General features: G+C 38.0%; 1 protein-coding gene across 1 annotated transcript in view; it reads left to right on the top strand.

The window, feature by feature from the left end:
• The window catches only part of JAKMIP2 (janus kinase and microtubule interacting protein 2), a 167,982-nt gene that overhangs the window by 34,888 nt on the left and 111,548 nt on the right, over positions 1-21,546 (top strand). The gene's annotated exons all lie outside the window — the stretch shown is intronic.

A 21,546-nucleotide genomic window follows, 5' to 3' on the forward strand; every position in this document is an offset into this window, starting at 1 on the left:
TCTGCATGGAGGGTTAGTCCTGGGAAAAGCTATTATGAGAAAAACTCAATCTTCTGCCTTAAAGCACTAATTTATGGGCCCTGGCCCATTCAGTGACTACATTTTTTTATTAGCAGAATAATTGGCTTATAAATGTTTAAAGACATAGAAATCACGAAACAAGCTATGCTGAAGCAAACCAACGGACTACTGAGTTACCCATTATAAGGTCAAATACGTGAACAGTAGTAATGCTTCCAATGTATGTGAGAATTCCTGAGTAATAATCATTTTTACAAAAACAAAAAGGGTATATCTTTATATTAGTGAATGAATGAATAAAGATGTGTGTACAAAAATAGGTCGTATAATTGGTTGATATTTTGGCAGATAATTCTGCAGTGATGGGACTAGCTAATTTTTCATGAATACTTTACATGTTTCAAGCTCTGTGATAAATGCTTTGCATATATATATAATACACTTCTAAATTATTTATTTTCATTTCATACATTTATTGTTTTCTATATATTTATATTTTTTTATGTAAATAATAGTTCTTTTAAAGATTTTATTTTTATTTTATTTGACAGAGAGATCACAAGTAGGCAGAGAGGCAGGCAGAGAGAGAGTGGGGAGCAGGCTCCCTGCCGAGCAGAGAGCCCGATGCGGGGCTCAATCCCAGGACCCTGAGATCATGACCTGAGCTGAAGGCAGAGGCCTAACCCACTGAGCCACCCAGGTGCCCCTGTAAATAATAGTTAAAACGTAAGGGTATCTAAAGTCTCAGATGAGGGGCACCTGGGTGGCTCAGTGGGTTAAAGCCTCTGCCTTCAGCTCAGGTCATGTTCCCAGGGTCCTGGGATCGAGCCACATAGGGGTCTCTGATCGGCGGGGAGCCTGCTTCCCCTCTCTCTCTGCCTGCCTCTCTGCCTACTTGTGATCTCTGTCAAATAAATAAATAAAATCTTAAAAAAAAAAAGTCTCAGATGAGCAGTTGGCTTCATAAAATGATTCTTCTGACAGATTCAAGGTCTATTTCTGATTAATTCTGTTCTTATTTTTTAATCCATGGGTAGAACTTAGGTCATCAGGGTTTTCTAGGGACAATTAAATCAGAAAATACCTCTACCAGACACACCTAAATGAAAGGATTAGGATACTGCTGTGTTAGGTTAGCTTGGATGCTCCAAACAATGCTGAGAAAGTGCATCTATTTCGTCTGGCTGAGTCATAAGTGCAAAGGTCCACTTCTTTCTAATCATATATTTAGGTTTTCTCAACTTGCATTGTGTACCCTCAGAATTTCAAAATCTGGATCACTTCCCCAGAATACAGCTCTCTGGAAACCTCATCTATGTGTACAGCAAATAATCAGAAACATTAATAACTCTAAATGTCTATCTGTATTACTATAAGGACATGTCCTCTATTTCTATTGTACTATATGACTATATTAATACTTACCTAAATTGTGTGCACAATCTTATGGGTGATGAATCTGAAACTCAGAGAGCTTCTGAATAGGCAAAAGAACGAAAATAAATTCACAGAAGTTCAGGTACTGAAGTTAATGTCCTGTATTTGGAATTCATAATGACATTACTCCAAGACTGTGTTTTTTATTTTTGTTTTTAAACTCAGCCATCAAAGTTGGTTCCTTAGTCTTTAAGCTCTCAGGAGAAAAGCAAAAGGACAGGTCAGAGGAGAGTCTATTATTTGCAGGTTCAATAGCAGATGTGAGAAATACAATTGTTAGCAGTAAGGAAAGGGTACAAAAGGCCATAAAAATCAGACATAAGAGCTGAAACCTGCATGTCGGTCTGTAGTGATGACGGAATGATGGACATTCTTATCTTCTTGTGTGGACTCCAAGGCCACAGCAAAGACAATCACTAGTCATTACAGAGATGCAGAGACTGCAAGCCAAGACTGCTACTCTTGGTAATTTCTGTTTTAATAAAGAGTAGTCAATCAAGCAAAATGCAACAAATGCAAAAGTTTGGGGGTCTGAAAGAAGAGATCTTGAGTGGTCCAGATCATTTCAAGACAGTTTTAGTCTTCATTTTCCTGCACTGGCAAACATTTTTGCTAATATGCTGTCCTCAGGTCATTAGTGTTTATTAGTATACATCAAAGTTTCACCCCACCAAGGTTAGTCTGTGTTTTCCCAACAGACATGTTGTTTGGGGAGCGCCCAGTGGGCCTCTAATAGGGGCTGAATGCAGACCTCATTTCCAGAGTCTCCCATTTGAACTTCGATGTCATGTGCAAGTAAGGATCTATGTACAGTCAGAGAGATATCTTGGCAGGATGGAAATACATCCGTCACAAAATCTGAAAGTTTTGTCACATTGCAAGACCTTAAGGACTTTAGTGAACTCTGATTAATAAGTAAATACTGTAATTATTTTTGTAAGCAGCACAGTTATTTTTCTTCTCATCTCTTACTTTGAAATGGTATTGATGATTAATAGGTTTAAAATATATAACAAATTGTGAACAACTGTTTTGGATTTTTATTCATTTTTTAATACAGCTGGCCTTGAAAGTTTATTTATAAATATCACAGAATGTTTCCTCAATGAATGTTTAAGAATCTGAGCATGTTCTTAATAATGTTATACAAAGAAAGGGTCAAGTTGGAAACTGGTGGCTCCTTATCATAGGCGTAGTGTTCCTTGTCATCACAAAATATTCCATGACAGGCTGGGTATGACTTGGTTTGCTTTGCCAAGAGTAGTTGGGAAAAAATTTCGTTAGCCATCCTGAGTCTTGTTGCTATCTCCAGCTACCCTTTGGAGACAGGACAACTCTCTGTGTTGGCTTATTTGTCTTTTTTCTTTGAGAGACAAATGAAGCAGCTTGTTAGGAAGGAAAGGAAGAAGGGATAAAGAGAGAGAGAGAGAAAGAGGGAAACAGCTGGGTGCTGCAGGGAAGGGATATTGAATTCAGGCTTTGATTAACCTTGGAAAAATCCTCAAAAGAGGAGCAGGATTTTCAGTTCTGATTTTTAACTCTGTTCCTTTCAGAGAAGAACATTACTACATGGTTAAGCACTTCAGGGGACTTCTGGTAGCCCTGGAGAGTTCACAAGGAAACCAGAGCCAACTAGAATGTAATATCCTAGACCAAAAACAAGAGAAGGTAGACTAATCCCCTAGACAGATTCCTGGCATCCATTAGGTTCTATGGAATAGTCTCAAATAAAAACTGAGTAACACTAGACTGCCCGATCAGGTAATTCACTCATGGATTATTTTCTAGGATAATGGAGAGACAATAAGAATAATGTACTAATCTGGGTTTCTGTCTTGCCCAACTTCAACTTCATCTTATCAGTGAACAGATGAGATTTTTAAATATCTGGGGCTGTTGGTTTCCTTTGAGATCAAAGTCTAGTGTTCGCATTTTATTGTGAGGAATACACAGATTCTAAATAGAAGAGAGCGTTTTGCCCCCATATACACACCCACTCAAGTGCTGTTATTCAGGTACCATGAGTGCTTTTTGTGCCTTTAACAGGTTAAACAGCCTCTACATAAAAGCTATTTCAAATTGAATGGATAATATAAAGTTTATTTAAACAGTGTGTGTGAGAGTGTTGAAGAGTGCTGGCTTGGCTTAAATCAGATAACCTTGGCTCCAAACCTTTCATATCCCATACAAGCTGTGTGGTACAGAGTGGGTCACCTAACCTCTCTGAGAATGTTTTCTTATACATAGAAAAGAAAGGGTCAATGAGTGCTTCCTTCATAATATTGGTATGAGGTTTCATAAGATGATTATCTAAAGAATTAACATAACAGCTCATTTATTTATCACAGTAAGAACCCAGTAAGGTCAATTATGGTTACAATTATTATCTGAAATTTTTCTCACAGAGAGAGGATTGGGATAGTGTTTGGAATTTTAGAGGGAGAGTCAAAATACAGTTCCATTTCAGGTTTTCAGTGCTGTAAGTCAACCAGCCTTGTAATACACATACTATATGCCAAGCATTGTGCTAGACGTTTTTCTAAGCCGTTAATATTTATGTTTCAATAATTAATTTGCTTCTAACATAAAAATAGTGTAGGATGATAATTCAAGAAATTAGGATGGAAACACCTGGGAGAGAGGATAACAGAGTTAAACACAGAACATCATTTCTTGAAGGACCGTTGAACTGAACAAATATGAGACTATGTACAGTTGCACTCATTCACTTATGGAATAGGCATTTATTGAGCACTAGCAACACACGTTCTTCCCCATGCTGCATAAGTAAACCCCCATCTCTCCCCTCACCCTGCTTTACTCTTTCCACGGCATACATAGTTTTGTTTTATAACTATGTGTCTGCCCTCACAAGACTGAAAGATCTGCACGAGCCCTGCTTCATTTGCTGTTTCCTGGTGCATAGTAAATACTCAGTAAGTACTTCTTTTTTTTTTCTTATTGGAGTTTAGCTGACATATAATAGTATATTAGTTTCAGGTGTACAACATAATGATTCAGCATTTACATACATTACTAAGTGATCACCACAATAAGTCAAGCTACCATCTATCTCCATACATAGTTGTTAGAATGTTATTGACAGTATTCCTTATGCTGTATATTACATTCCCATTATTTATTTTATAACTGGAAGTTTGTACCTTTTAATCCCTTTCACCTATTTCACCCATCCTCCTGCCTCTCTCCCCTCTGACAATCACCAGATTGTTCTCTGTATCTTTCAGTCTGTTTCTGTCTTATTTTGTTTGTTCATTTGTTTTGTTTTTCAGATTCCATATATAAGTGAAATGATATGGTGTTTGTCTTTCTCTCTCTGACTTATTTTACTAGCATTTTATTTAGCTTTACTTATTTTACTTACATCCATTTGGTAGCAAATGGCCAGATCTCATTCTTTTTTTATGACGGGGTAGTATCTCATTATACACACACACACACACACACACACACACACACACACATATCTTCTTTATCCATTCATCTCTTGATGAGACACTTATGTGTCTAACATATCTTGGCTATTGTAAATAATGCTGCAGTGAACACAGGGCTGCATTATACCTTTTCAAATTAGTGTTTTCATTTTCTTTGAATAAATACCCAGAAGTGTAATTGGTGGATTGTACAGTACTTCTTTTTTAAATTTTTTGAGGAAACTCTACCCTGTTTTCCATAGTGATTGCACCAGTTTTCATTCCACCAACAGTACTTGTGGGTTCCCCTTTCTCTACTTCCTCGGCCAATACTTGCTGTTTCTTTCTTTCTTTTTTTTATAATACTCATTCTGACACTTTTGAGATGATAGCTCACTCTAATATTGATTTGCATTTCCCTGGTGACTAGTATTGATGAGCCTTTTTCATGTGTCTATTGGGCCATCTGTATATCTTTGGAGAAATGTCTATGCAGGTCCTCTGCCCATTTTTTAATTGGATTGTTGTTGTTGTTGTTGTTTTATATTGAGTTGTATGAGTTCTTTATGTATTTTGGATATTAACACTTTATCAGATATATCATTTGCAGATATTTTCTCCCATTTGGTCTCTTGCCTTTTCATTTCTTTGATGGTTCCCTTCACTGCAAAAACTCTTTAGTTTGCTGTAGTCTTATTCGTTTATTTTTGCTTTTGTTGTCCTTGTCTGAGGAGGCGGATCCAAAAAAATATTGCTGGGACCGATGCCAAAGATTTTAACTGCCTTTGTCTTCATCTAGGAGTTTTATGGTTTCTGTTTTGCATTTAAGCCTTTAATCCATTTTGAGTTTATTTTTGTGTGTGATACAAGATGTGGTTCAGTTTCACTCTTTTGCTGTGTGTCTGTCCAATTTTCTCAACACCATTTATTGAGAAGACTGTCTTTTTCCCTGTGTATATTCTTGCCTCCTTTGTCATATATTAATTGGCCATAGATGGGTGGGTTTTTTTCTGGGCTCTCTATTCTATTGATCGATGCTGTTTTTGTGGCAGTACCATACTGTTTTGACTACTACAGCTTTGTGGTGTATTTGAAATCAAAGAGGGTGATACCTCCAGCTTTGTTCTTTTTTTCTCCAGATTTCTTTGGCTGTGCGGGGTCTTTTGTGATTCCTTATAAATTTGGGGGTTTTAATAAATGGTCCTTGAATAAATGAAGGAATGAATGAATTAAAATAAGCTTGTTCCTTGCCACAGAAGAGCTCAAGAATGAATCAACTTAAGAAGACAGGATCTCAGAGGGTATGATCCTGGGAGGCCAGGGTTGAGGGGGAGCTGCTTTTGGTTGCATCAAATAAACAAGCATCAGGGTATAATATGCACATTTGAGCCAGTAGATCAGTATTTGCTAGCCATCTTCTTGTGACAGCTCAGGGTGTCTTTGTCTTAATAAATATGCTGTAATCCCATCAAAGGTCCACAAAAAACTACCAGAAAATGCAATACAGTAGTGTACATACATATGATCCACGTGGTTTGTGGGGAAGAGACAAGGTTACAGATAATGCTGTATTAAAGTAACATACTGTCTGGCAGTATGGTTTGATAATGGCAAAGCTGTTGTCTTTTAATGTTGTGTGTGTGTGTGTGTGCGTGCATGCACATGTGGGTTCAAATGAAATCTTTTTTTTTTTAATTTATTTGACAAAGATCACAAGTAGGCAGAGAGTCCGGCAGAGAGAGAGGAGGAAGCAGGCTCCCTGCTGAGCAGAGAGCCAGATGTGGGGCTCTATCCCAGGGTCCATGACCTGAACTGAAGGCAGAGGCTTTAACCCACTGAGCCACCCAGGCGCCCCTCAAATGAAATCTTGAGCTGAACCTTTCCTAATTTGGTCAACATTAATACTGTTGTCACCTTGATTGTTAAGGTTAGGTGACCTGGAACAGCAAATGGAATTTATCTCAAGTGCTATTTCTTTTCAGCAGTTTTGCTGATGCCCATACTCACATTTCATTCAGGCTCAGATATTGATTGTACTATTAATTCTAAACTAGTAGTGTTAATTTAGTATTTAATTATAGCTCACAAGCTTTCCCTGAAGCTAGAAAGAAAACACTTTCTTGTGTATTGTGGAAGAAAAAATTCTTTTCCATTATGTTAAAATCTAAAATGATTATTGCTCATCTCTATCAGTTTTCTTTATAAGTATTTTCTTCACCAAATAATGAATATGTTACCAAATTTTATGGACAGTTAAAAAGTAAAGCAAAGATTTCTTAATTTTCTGGTGGATTAATTAAGGAGGTATGCAAAATTCCTTGCCTCTAGGAAAAAGTATATATATTTATATTTATAACTTTGACTTTCTTATATATTAAACAAGTTATATGGGTTCATTTTAGAAAATGTAGAAAATAAAGTAATAAAGTTCCAAGGAAGAGATATGTAATACATGCCACCCACAATTCTGTTCTCTAAGAGATAGCATTTTGACATTCACATTCAAAAGCTTGAAAAGGTACATGTTTTTAAAAATTATGTATCTAAGTTTTTTGCCATGTGGTTATCATCAGAATTATGTAGAACATACTCTGTGCAAATGTTTTTAATTTACATTTGGAGAAGTACTGATATCATTTTAGTATTTAGGTAAGGTAAAAAATTTTCATGTAGTGATATCCCTACACCTAAATTTAGCTCAACATGTTTGTATTTTAGTTAATTGAGTTTTTTGTTTTGTTTTGTTTGTTTTTGTTTTTGTTTTTGCAGCAGGATGTAGTTGTAATGTAATTCCAGGCCTGGATGGACAGGGCACTGTGCACTGGTCAACACCATCCTAGGAAGTGCGGCCCATATGAAGAGTTAGCTGTGTAGGATATTGTAAGGTGTTGCAGCAAAGCTCCTCATTGGGCCTTCTAGCTCTAGTGATTTATGATTATATTCTTCCCACATAAAAGGAACTACAGCTCACTTGGGGGACAGTGTTCCTCACCAACCCTATAGGGGAGGTTTACGCTCTTTGAGAGGGGTTGCAGTAATGTAATGACCCACTTTTTTCCCCACCCTGGCTATCATTTATTGAGTACATACATAGTGCCAGTCACCATTGCTGTAGCCTGTTTATTATGCCAGGGATTCCTGGAAGATGAGAGAAGAACCTGCAAGACAACAACTTGAGGATTTTTATGAGCATCCCATACTACTTCTAAGATGTTCAGATGTTTTTGCAAATGCAAGTGTGCCGAGCATCAGTGGAGAGAGACTTGGAATTGCAGAGAAGGTTTATTGAGACAACTACCAGGTTCCAGCGTGGGAAAAGCTCAAAGTCAACTGGCAGAAAAAAGAAATTTCATGCAAGTGGCTTATTCCTTAGAAACAAGTGTGTGATGAGACCTGCTTTTTAGAGTTGCCATGATAGCTAGCTCCTAACCCCTGCCTTCCCCCAGCAATGTTCAGTCAGGCTTCAGGGTGCACTGGCAATAAATGTGTATTTTTTATGTGCATAATGCCAGTCAGTCATTCCTTAATTTTTTCTTTATATTGGGGAGATTAATGTGTCTCTTGCATTCTGAATCTGTAATTAGGCATCAGGTCTTAGTGCTACATGCATTTGCACTCTACATATTATTTACCGTACATAACATTGCACTGACTGTATAAGCCCACCTTCTCCATGGTGGCATCTTGAGTGCGGCTCATAAAAAACCACCATGTAATTGTATGGATAAGAGTCTACTGTGCAATGAAGAAGGTTTCCCAGTGTATTAAGAATTTTAAAAATTAAAAAATTCATTCCTATAGTCAGTTGTACTTTGAACAAGTAATTCATAGAACATAATCAAAACACTTTATTTTTATTTTTTATTCCTTTAAAATTTGTCTACTAAACATAGTCTTTCTATGACCCTATACAGAAAATGGATGGGGGTTGTGGTTTTCTGGTCAGTTTCAGTTGATAGAAAGTCCTGCAATCTTTTAAAATCACAGATAATCTCATTTTAGGAATTAGGCCGTCTAGTCCCAGAGGATGATCACGACTCTGAAGTTGATTTAATGTTGGCTTTTCTCCCACCCACACTGAAGGCTAGCCTTTGCTCTGTGTGTGTGTGTGTGTGTGTATGTCTGTGTGTCTGTGTGTAGGGGTGTTCTTATCTTTTTCTCACCCACCACCTCCTCTGTGGTTGGAGCTTTGGAAAATGGTCCGGCAAAGGAGGATATAGAAATTGATTTCACTTGAACTGATACTGTTTCAAAATGGTTTCTTTCTTTTTTTTTTTTTTAAGGTCTTTTTTTAATTTATTTGACAGAGAGAGACACAGCGAGAGAGGGAACACAAGCAGGGGGAGTGGGAGAGGGAGAGCAGGCTTCCCGCCAAGCAGAGAGCCGGATCCGGGTCTCCATCCCAGGATCCCGGGATCATGACCCCAGCTGAAGGCAGATGCCCAACAGACTGAGCGGGCTTCCTGCAGAGAAGGGAGCCAGATGTGGGACTTGATCCCAGGACCCTGGTATCATGACCTGAGCCAAAGGCAGACGCTTAGCGACTGAGCCACCCAGGTGCCCTCAAAATGGTTTCATGCTTTCTTCTCTTACGGACCTTTTCTCTTTTTTTCCACGAGAGAAAAGATTTCAAAGCTGACTCTTGCCTTGTGGACATTTTTGGGTTTTCCTCAGAGGCTCTTATGTGGACCCTGGAACTGTTACTCTCATGAACCACCCCGTCACTCCACTGCTGGTTGTCTGGGAGGACCCTCCATATGGACTCTCACAGCTGGAGTCCCATTGCTTCTTCCAGGTGGTTCTCCTGGGTATAAGTAAAAGCAACCCTTGGCCAACTTTTCCTCTCATGTGACTTAAACTTGAGTGTAAACTCACATGTTCTTTGATCTGCTATTAGAGGGAAAGCTGTTACAGCAGAAATTCTCCCCTGTTCCAAAAAACAGCTCACCAGGCTTTGCTTTTCTCCAGATTACCTCGGTGGGAGTCAGACTCAAGTCCATTGCCTCTAAAGTTCTTGGAGACTGATATCAGGCTCTCCCAGTGGTTACATTAAAGGCCCCAATGAGTTTCAATGGAGAGGAAAGGCACTCCTTCTCTTTGGGGAGGGTTAAGGAGCATATGTGACATACCATCCTCTGAAGCCTGTTCCAAAATCAGCTAAACAAAATCCCCCTTTTCTCCACCTTCAGACATTTTATATCCTACCTCTTGTTCTAACATCCTTGGGTGAAGACCTAACGGTCATAAAAGTGGTTCTCAGTACACACACACAGCCCTTATATTTTGATCAGTTTGTAGCATCTGTTCTCTCTTAGGACTTAGTTAAAAGATTAACATTAACATTCTTCTACTTATGATCATCTCATGATCTCATTCAATGTTAATAACAGTCATGGAAGGTAACTAACGTTCTTTTTATGATGTGAAGATTAAGATTTAGAAAAGTAACTGGCTCAAGGTCACACATCTGGTAAGTGGCAGAGCCAGGGTTTGATCCAAAGTCTTTTCTTATTCTAATACCCAGGCTCTTAGTCATCAACTTCATATTTACTAACACACTTACCATTATTAACCTAACAGTTCTAACACTTCTATAAAGGAAATTCAAAACTAGCACTCAGTACTAAGGAATTGCCTGACCTGTACATTGAATTTCCATACCTTGAATTTTCTTACAAAATGCACAGCTTAAATTTTCTCGTCTTCAAGGCGCTGCTGCTTAAACATTTATATTAACATTTTGGGGAGGAAAAAGTATATTTGTAGGTATGTGTTCAGTAAGACACTTGTATTAACTGAGACATGTAAGTTACTCACATTAATTAATTAAGAATTCCGGCTCCCTTTAATGAGAATGTTATTTTCCAATAGAAGAATGAACATGTTTTATATCAGAGCAGAATCTCACTATCAGCGGCTGTTGGAAACAATACCTGTGTGATATTTTATATTTATTTTTTAATTTTTTAATTTTTATTTTTTTAAAGATTTTATTTATTTATTTGACAGACAGAGATCACAAGTAGGCAGAGAGGCAGGCCGAGAGAGAGAGGAGGAAGCAGGCTCCCCGCTGAGCAGAGAGCCTGATGCGGGACTCGATCCCAGGACCCTGGGATCATGACCTGAGCCGAAAGCAGAGGCTTTAACCCACTGAGCCACCCAGGTTCCCCCTGTGTGATATTTTAAATAGCAAAATCTGAAAATCTGTCACAGCTTAACTGCATTCTTGGTCACAAGGCACACCTTAAAGATTACAAAAGTAAGAGAATTTTGGGAATATCCTCCTCAATGTTAACATTTCCCACCTTTGAGGACTTCAATTCTAAATTTATATCATTACCATCTCAGTTAAGGGAAATTGAATTCTCAGTGCTATTTGTTAGTGAATTCTTTATTCTTAATTTCTCCCTGTCTCTAGAAAAAAGAACTTGAGTGTCTTGGTCTAAAAAATGACAAGACAAAAATTTGCATCCTTCTTTTATTTATAGTTCTGATTTATAACACTGCAAGAGCAGAGTTACAGCAAGGCTAGAACAGGGCACACAAAAAACTTAGTGATAATCATATGCTTCAGCTCCATAATTAATTTCATTAGGAGATGTTTTGACAGTAAAGTGGGAAGTATTTTCTTTCTGAAAGATCAGGCAATACTTAAACATAAGAAATTAAAATTAAGGGACGCCTGGGTGGCTCAGTTGGTTAAGCGGCTGCCTTCGGCTCAGGTCATGATCCCAGGGTCTTGGGATCGAGTCCCACATCGGGCTCCTTCTCAGCAGGGAACCTGCTTCTCCCTCTGCCTTTGCCTGCCTCTCTGTCTGCGTGTGCTCACTCTCTCTGACAAATAAATAAACAAAATCTTAAAAAAAAAAGAAATTAAAATTAAATACAGCATCCAAAGTTTCCATTACAATAAATGTTTCTAGAAATATTCTGGCCTTTTTTTCTCTAAATTTATGTTCTTTAGTGCAGATTACTGGGCCTGACATCAGATAGTTAGTGAGCAAATACCTTACCTAAAAAGATAAAGGCTCAACCCTGTAGTAAGAGAGATAAATGAACAAATCACTTTTACAAATCACTTATCTCGTGCAGTAATAGTGACTAGGGACACCACAAATCTCTCCCTATCAGGTGCAGTGTCTTCTAGTAAACTTATCTCTTCCCTTGGGAACTCAGTTAGAAAGTTGTACTACTCAATATTGAATATGTGTGAAGTAGTGACCTTAAATTTTCTAATTTGCTACCAGTTACCTGAGTATTTTCAGTATTTTAAAGTTGAAACAATATAAGATTCATATAAAATATATGTGGAAGATACCTATAAATATTCAACATCAGAAGCCTTTAAAATCCAGAGTTTTGATAAATGAACTCTAAAATACCCATTTGTAGCTAATATTTTATAAAACAAGTAGATTAATTTTCCTAGAGTGTTCTTGGCAACGATTGAAATAAAATTTACTTTTAATTAATCGGGAAATTAAATGAACTAGAAAACCCAACTTTTTTTCTTCTTAGATTATTCTATTATTTTTTTATTTTTATTTTATTACATTAGTCATATTTTTAATTTGAGTATAGTTGACACACTATGTATGTTACATTAGTTTCAGGTGTACAACTTAGTGATTTGACAAGTTTGTACATTATGCTGTGTTCACCAGAAGTATAGCTACTCTCTGTCCTGTTATAGCTATGTTATAATATCTTTTTTTTTAAGATTTTTAAAATTATTTATTCAAGAGAGAGATAGAGAGCACAAGTAGGCAGAGAGGCAGGCAGAGGGTGAGGGGGAAGCAGTCTCCCTGCTCAATGGAGAGCCCGGTGCGGGGCTCGATGCCAGGACCCTGGGATCGCGACTGGAGCCGAAGGCGGAGGCTTAACCGACTGAGCCACCTAGGTGTCCCTATGTTATAATATCTTTGACTCTATTCCTCAGCTTTCTATTCCTGTGACTTACTTATTCCATAACTGGGATCCTATATCTCCCCTCCCCTTCTCTCGTTTTGCCAAACCCCATGGCTTCCCCTCTGTCAACCACCAGTTTGTTCTCTATTGATGGACAGTTAGGTTGCTTGCATGTCTTGGCTTTTGTAAATAATGGTGCAGTAAACATGGGGGCATATATATCTTTTCATGTTAGTGTTTTCATTTTCCTTGTGTATATACCCAATAGTGGAATTATTGGATCATATGGTATTACTCTTTTTAATTTTTTGAGGAACCACCATACTGTTTTCCACATTCTCATTAACAGTGCACAAGGGTTCCTTTTTTTCCACATTCTCACCAACATTTGTTGTTTCTTATGTTCTTGATTTTACAGTCTGACAGGTGTGAGGTGATACCTCATTGCGGTTTTGATTTGCATTTCCCTGATGATTAGTGATGTTAAGCATCTTTATATCTGTTAATAATCTATCTTCTTTGGGAAAATGTCTATTCAGGTCTTCTGCCCATTTTTTAATTGGATAGTTTGGGGTTTTTTCAGTGTTGTGTTGTATAAGTTCTTTATATATTTTGGATATTAACCCGTTAACACATGTATCATTTGCAGATATCTTCTCCCATTCAGAAGGTTATCTTTTTGTGTGTGTGTGATGGTTTCCTTCACTGAGCAAAAGCTTTTTATTTTGATATATTCTGAATAGTTTGTTTTTGTTTCCCTTGCCTTAGGAGACATATTGAGAAAAATGTTGCTATGGCTGATGTCAGAGAACTTACTGCTTCTGTTCTTTTCTAGGATTTTTATGGTTTCAGGTCTCACATTTAAGGTCTTTTATCCATTTTGAGTTTATTTTTGTGTTTGGTGTTAGAAAGCAGTCGAGTTTCATTCTTTTACATGTAGCTGTTCAGTTTTCCCTGCACCATTTATTAAAAATACTGTCTTTTCCCTCCTGTATATTCTTGCCTCTTTTGTCACAAATTAACTGACCATGTAAATGTGGGTTTGTTTTGGGGGTCTCTGTTCTGATCCATTGATCTGTGTGTCTTGAGAATTGTAGGTGAGAAATAGTTTACTATGTTCCATTCTTAAGCCAAGTTACAGAATGAGTGATGGGAAAGGACCTTTGTTTATAGAAATTGCCTTGTTTAATCTGCCGGGAGGCTCAGAGAGGAGAAATATTTGCCTTGCGTGTAGTAAATTAGACTCCAAACTGAGACCAAAACTATCAACTCCTGACTTCTAAACCGGTACTCATTCTGGTCCACTGTGCTGACTTCATTATTTTGTGGAAGTGGTACTTAATTGAATTACTAATAGCAACGTTTGCTACAAAGCACAACAGTTAAAAACGTTTAGTACCATGACTAACAAACAGTTTCGAGATGGCCAATGATTGACTAAGGCTGAGCATTAGGAAATACGAGAATTCAGTTGGTGGAAACATTTGAAAGATGATACCTATAATAATAACAAACAACATTTGAAGTGGGCTTTATCATTTTAAAATCACTTTCATATTCTGAAAGTTGTGAATTTGAGTTTTGTACCAGGTGCTTTTTTCAGACAAGGGAATTAAGACAGTTTAAAGTAATTTGGTCAGGGTTACATGGTTGACAGAGGCAGGACTCAAACTAAGGTGCTGACCCCGGCATATGCAGATCCACAAGAATCTATTTTCAGGGGATTTCTGCTCTTACCCTCTGTGTGGAGCCTTGCAAAACTGGTAGAAAATCTGCCTGGAAGGAGGGAGTCAGCTCTCTCTCATAGTAGAACATTTCCTCCTCATACAAGACGTCTACAAGGGCCCTCAGGGTGCCCCCTTACACCTCCTCCTTTTACACAGAGAATAAATCATGCTCTGTGTTCACACTCATTATATACAGAAAGGAGTTTATTAGCAGTTTGTTATGATCTGCATGTAGTTTGTAAATCTTACCCCCAAATCAATTTCTGTTCTTCCTGGAAAGCAATCTGTTTTGTCAATAACCTTGCCCACAAAGATGCTGAAACAGCAGCAGCAAATACAAGGATGGAAAGTTCTATCACGAATAAGAAGGAAAACAAAGGACATCGGGAGCAAAATAAGAAATACCAGTACAAAAGCATAATAATTAGAAAAGACAAAAACGAGGTAGTACAGTAACAACAGAACTATAAAAACAGACATTTTCCTTTGTTCCTTCCTCCTTTGCCAAACACAGAGCCTGGCTTGGGCTGACAGTGCCCATTTCAGGTTTTCTATGTCTAAACTGCTCTCACAAATAAAGTGAAAGATGTTATCATGAGTGAAGGGTTTTTTTCCCCTTTTTATACGCATGCATTTAATAAACATCTCTTGGTGACAACTACCTTTCAACCATTGTGCTCAACAATGGAGATGAAATGATTGATACTTTTTCTCCCCTTAAGAACCTCAGAGTTTAATGGATTAAAAATATCCTCACCTAGACCATGATTTAATTATGAATAACGGTTTTGTATAGGTAATCTCTATCAGTTTTAAATTCAATAAGCGTCATAAAGATTTTAATTTCAGATATTTCCTTGTGGGTGCTGGGAAGACAGAAGTATTCTAATATAACACTGTAAGATCATATGGCAGGATGGTGGTGGACATTCAGAACTTCATACTGTGATAAAGAAGTATCATAGCATGAGATTAAGAGCAAATTCGAAGGTCAGAGAGATCCAGGCTAAAAATCCTGATCTCATGAAAAAAGTACCAGTTATATGACACTGGGCAAGCTGTTAAACCTCTGTAAGCCTATTTCCTGACTCAAACAATAGACATGACAGTACTCACTGCATCAGGTTTGTAAGAATTTGTGACATGGTACAGGTAAGAACCTCAGCACCTAAAAAGTGTTCCATGTACATCTGTTATTATTATTATTATAGTAGTATCCCTCATTATTATCTGAAGGATCACAATAAGCCCTCTGTTTTTTCCAGTATCCACTATCAAGGCAGATAGGGAGAATTTGCCATCTTTAAATTCTAGCACACTCTACTTCTTACAAGAGATGGAGCCATCTCTTTTTCCAGTTTTGATAATAGCAGCTGTGAATAGAACCCTGGAGACCCCCCAAACACATGGCAAAGAGAAGAACATTAAGAAATATTCCAGCGAGATGGGGGAAAGGCCCCCCCAACAGCAACAAGTCCCAAATGAAACTGCTAATCTTTTTTATAGTTATGTTGGGTGTTATGGGACACTCATGGAGTCACATGACCTGCTTTCTTAGATGCCATTTAATCAAAGATTTATATAGAGTCAATTATGTACTGACAATAATTCATTAAACACGGACTGAAAACCTGTGATGATAGGAATTTGGAGATGCAAATCAGGAGTGTATGTTAACCATCTTTCTTAGAACAACTACTCAGGGACAGAGGAAGAGATCACCCCTGCAGAATATCATTTCATTTGCAAAGCTTGGCAATATGTAGTTTCAAAAGCCCATGTGTTACATGTTCCGAGATTTTCTGTAGTGATGCTTTGTATGCACAACACACTGATTCTAATTGAAATGCTGAGTAGTTTGTTTCTCCAAGGCTCAAATTCTTGATACATCTTCTGAATATCAAATACCCAGGACAATGCTGCTGCCCTGGCAGATGTGCAAATAAATGTACTCTGTCGGGTTTTTGCCATGCTACCGAGAACAGCTCATTTCAAAATCATCCTCAGCCCCAGATGGCTTGAAACAAAATAGTTTTGAAATATAGGTGACCTATTTTTCCAAATTATTGTTGTGATTATCGTGGAGGAAAATAATCTAGATAAAAGGAAGAGGGGAGCATTGCTGAGTTCCATGGGATTCTAAACCTGAGGCTTTTTCCTGGTAAACATAGCCATGAATTTAAGAGACAGTGCAGAACCTCTGCGGCATTCAGCACATGATTTGAGGCTCTGTCGCTTTCACTCATGTGAAAGCCTCACCCAGAATCTCTCCAAGGAGGCCCCCTTTGTTGTCAGGTCTTGGAAGTAGGAGGCTGTGTAGAATTGTCCAGCCCTGGATACGTGTGGAGCACTGGGAATAGTGACACGAGGAGAGCAGATGTAGTCCAGTCTGTCCTGAGCGAAATGGAATTTTGCCATTGCTTTACTCAGAAGCCTAGGTTGCCTTACATCCCCCAAGGATTTCTTTCATCTTAGTGATTTCTTTGCAGAAAATTCCAGGCCATATCATTTATGGTCAAACTAGATCTTCGTTGTCGTCATTGACCTCTCCCGCCTAGTCCATTTGAAGTGGAACTAGACGATTCTTGTCTCTCTGTCGCGTGGCCTCTATACATCCAGCCTGGGACACTCACCCTTATTCCATGTTCGTTGGCTTTGTTCCAATCTAACAAACTTGCCACAATTCTTCTCGCCTCTCTGTCCGCTTGCATTCTTGATGAACCAAAAATGACCTGAAATCACCCAGTTAAAAAACAACAACAATATGAGTGTGTATGTTGGAAATCATCCCAACATGTCACTCTGATGAGACCGTTTATTGAACATTTTCTTTGTGCCAGCCACAGTGCCCAACATAATACCAAGCCCTTACATACATTATTTTTATTTAGTTTTTGCAAGCATATTCTCAGGTAATATTCCTATTTCATAGATAGGATAGTGAGGCTTAGAGAACATACACAACTTTTGCAGTCTTGCAGACAAGAAAATGACCAAGCCCATTACGCCAGGCACAGCTGACCTTGAATGAAGTCTGCTTCCCTAACCACCATATTCCATTGCTTCCTCTTTAAGACAAAATCTTGCGTTTGCTCTGCAGGGAAAGATTTTCAGGGAATAAATATTTCACAGAACAAAGCTTTTTATTTAACAGCATCTAACCTTGCCTTAACCTTTTGAAATTATAACACTTTAGAGATATCAGGCTTGGCAATTTTTCTGTCCTTCATTGTTCCCACTCTACCCAGTTTTTATCGATGATGCTTGAGCATCTTCTTCCAGTTTCTGGAGTGTTGACTCAAGTGGCTTCATTTTATTCTCTTGAAAATGAGTAGGTGAACTAGGCAAGGATTGAATTAAGGCAAGGATGGGGAGAACCAATGTGGAGGGGTTAAATGTGTTGGACAGTGTCTTGCACTGTTGTTGGCCAATTCTTAGTTCAGGGACTTATGTGGGAGTACACTATCTGTCTATCTGTCTATCATCTCTCATCTATCTGTCTAATCTGCCCCTACCTACTCTATCTCTCTCTCTATTTATCATCTATCCATCCATCCATCTGGACAGTGATTAAAAAGGAAAAGAAAACTATTGATCCAACTCTTTTAAAAATCAGTTCAAAGGGTCCCTCCTTGGGAAGACTTCATATTGAAGGTGTGCGTGGGAAGATCTTCCCCTTGTATCACCATCCCACATAATGGACCTGAGTTTGAGTTTGGGCTGAGCCCCTCATTAGCCCGGTTAATTCAAGGGATTTTAGTAAATTACTCTGAACCTCAGTTTCTTCTCATTACATTAAAATGATAATAGTTCTTACCTGATAGAGTTTTTAGATGGATTTAAAGATTCAAAGCCTATAATGCACTTAGCCCAGTGCTTGGCACACAATAAGTACACAATAGGTTAGATGTTTTCCTTCTTCCTTCTTTTTTTTTTTTATTGTTATTGAAGAGCAAGAAAGGTATAAAAACATGTTGCTGTAGAGCACCTTGTCTCATTTTACAAAGCTGCAGGTGTGATAACAAGGAAGAGGAAAGGGACATAAGTAATGGTGTTAGAAAATGCATGTTTGGCATGTTTACCTGGGCCTTCATTTCTGATAATATGCCACATTAGCTGGTAAAAGAAAACTGCCTTGTGTTTTAAGTTCTCTAGAATGAAAAACTGAGTTGAGGTCAGGTGTCATGTATCCTCAGGACATAGCTCAGTGCTTGGTAATAGTGAGGGTTAAAAAAAGGGGGGGGGGCTTGAATTATGCATAAAGGAATACTTTATTTAATTAAATTCTTATTTGTTTTTGTAACCCTGTTAGCTTGCAGTGTGCCCGCCACAAAGTAAGTCCTCAATTAGGTATCTGGTGAAGTGAATTGGTCTTCTTTATAACAAATAGCATATTCTAGACATTGAATTGCATTTGATTAAAACTCCTTTGGAGGCGTGAATATGCCTTCCCACAGATAGTGGAAGATTATAAGATTATTTTGACACAGTTCTCCCAGATCCGTTATATATCTCTTTTTTAGGATTTTGGTCCATTCGCTGTATTTTTTTTTCTTTTAAGAGTTACTGTGTTTGGGATTATTATCCCCAGGCTACTATGAAGAGACAACTATGTAGTGACAGCTAATAGATACAACAGAATGAGTACTTTTTTTTTGTTTTTCAGAATGAGTACTTTTTAAGCTGTATGCTATTCTTTCCTGTAATGTGTAATGATGGCTTATACAGACTGCATAATGAATGAGGCACAGGCAGAGCAATAATTACTAAAAATAACTGTCAAAAGGCATAGAAGAGTAAGAGAAAATCATCTTGTGAATATTAAGGAGGGGTATTAACTTTTTACTATATATGGATCAGTGATTACCTGTTTTTAAAAATTGTCTGTGACCGAACATCCAGCAGTGAGTGAAGAGTTCTTTTTTTGAAAACAGTGGTCAAACCTCATCCCATAGCATTGCCCACAATTAATGTTAATAATCCAAATGGGGCATTGTAATAGAATGTACCACCTAGAATGTACAAAGTTGTTGTATTAAACTCTTCCCCTACCCTGTCTGAATAATAATTTTTTTAATCACACAAAGGTTTCTTACTTTTTTATTCTATATGGTCTCCATGTTTTAGTTAACATATGTAGGAGGCTGTGAATTTGTTGACTTTAATCATTTTCATTCTCTAAAGATAAAATCTTTTCTCATAGTGCCGAATGGAACTCTTTTGTTTTCTGAAGATTTATGTAAGCCAAAGAGTGGGCATTAAAACCTCAGTATTTTATGCTAGTTTATAAAATATTTAGCTAGGATACTAAATACCATGTAAATTGACATATTTACAAAATACACATGTATCTGGGTTTTGTTGTGTCTGGTTATGTGGGACATATGATAGTGCTTTTCTCTAGGTCTGATATTAAATTGAGAGTAACAGGGCCTGAAAGGCCAGGTAGCTTAGAAAATCCAACCATACTGAAATGCAAAAGTTATGTATTATGTTGTAAAATTTCCGCTATTAAATAAAATGGAATTCCCACTATTTCCTTTATATTCAATACCATACTAATAATTTGTGGTTACATTTTTCAAAATGCAAAATGTAATTAATCACACACTGTTTTTCCTGTCCCAGAAGTGTTTTGTTCATGCTGTGTAACTGTAATCATTGTGAAAGTCGGGCTTTCTCCTGCAGTACAACATGAAAGGGGCTGCACGTGTTGAGAAAAAGGATGGGAATGAAAAGGAACCATAGCGATTTTCTACCTAATTTTTTAAAACAGACAACTCTTTGAGAACATTAGGTATTGTGGTATCAAGAGAACAGCAAATTAGTTTTGTGTTATCAGTCAGAACACCAGACTTGACATCTTTAACATGAGATGAGTTAGTTTCTTCATTTTGCTGTCAAAAACCGACTTCTGTGCCCCAGAGCCAAAATATGTAATGCGAAGAAGAGTTTGGGTGTAAAGAGGAATGATGGCTTTATTGCTTTGTGGGGCCAAGGAAGTTGCAGCAGGCTCAGGCTTTCGAAACCTCCAAGTTTCCCCACTCCCTCTGGAAGTGGCTGGGGGGCTTTAGAGGGAAATACAGGATCCAGCCAGTTTTGACAGGAATTGTGTCTGTGCTGTCAGCCTGGTTTGTCCTGTGTTTGGGGTGGTACCAGTTTCTGAAACAAAAGGCTAAGAAGGGGGGAAGGGAGGTTTGCAGAAGTGAGGAAAATGGTTACTTAGTTTAAAATTGAGCTTGGCGGAAGCATTAGTGCAGATCATTTTTATTCTTGTTCAACTTTATACTTTTTAGGAGATTTCAGTTGCACTTCTGATGTCACCCAAATATTGTCACCATCCACTACCATTGCCCCATGTTATCCTTTCATTGGCTGTACTTCGCTGGTCTTGTACTTGAAAAGTCTCGGGTCAAATACCCTTTATTCTTTAAGAAAAAAAGAAATAAGAAATTTCAGTTTATGATATTCTGGAGCCTGCTGGTGTGAATTTCTCAAAGATTTAGGAGTTTGGGGAAATCATGAAGAGGAATTTTCAGGAAACAGCCACTCCTTACGCAAGGAACCTCCTGTGTGCAAAATGCATAATCAAAAACAAAGAAAAAATGTAAGGGATGGAGCTGGGGGAGAGAAGGGAAGGGAAGGGTTAAAAAGAGTAGGGAAAGGAAGAGGGGAATAACTAAAAAGAGCAAGGACACGGCCTGAAATCTGTGATAGCAATTTATAACAGAATCCCCAAAAAAGCGCACAGGTATTTATAAAACTGCAAGGGTGAGAATTGCAACGAGAAGCAAAATACTTAGATTAGTCGTTTGCAGCAAAGTTGGGTAGAGAGTACAAAGAGCAATGAGTTCTTTAAAATGTTAAGGATGTGGAGGACCATTTAGAAATTATTCATTTCACTGTCTTTAGTATGTTGTACCTTTGGGCACCTGGGTGGCTCAGTCATTAAGCTTCTGCCTTGGGCTCAGGCAGGGTCCTGGAATCAAGGCCCACCTTGGGCTCCCTGCTCGGTG

The sequence above is a fragment of the Martes martes genome, assembly GCF_963455335.1.
Source record: "Martes martes genome assembly, chromosome: 5".
Classification (NCBI taxonomy): Eukaryota; Metazoa; Chordata; class Mammalia; order Carnivora; family Mustelidae; genus Martes; species Martes martes.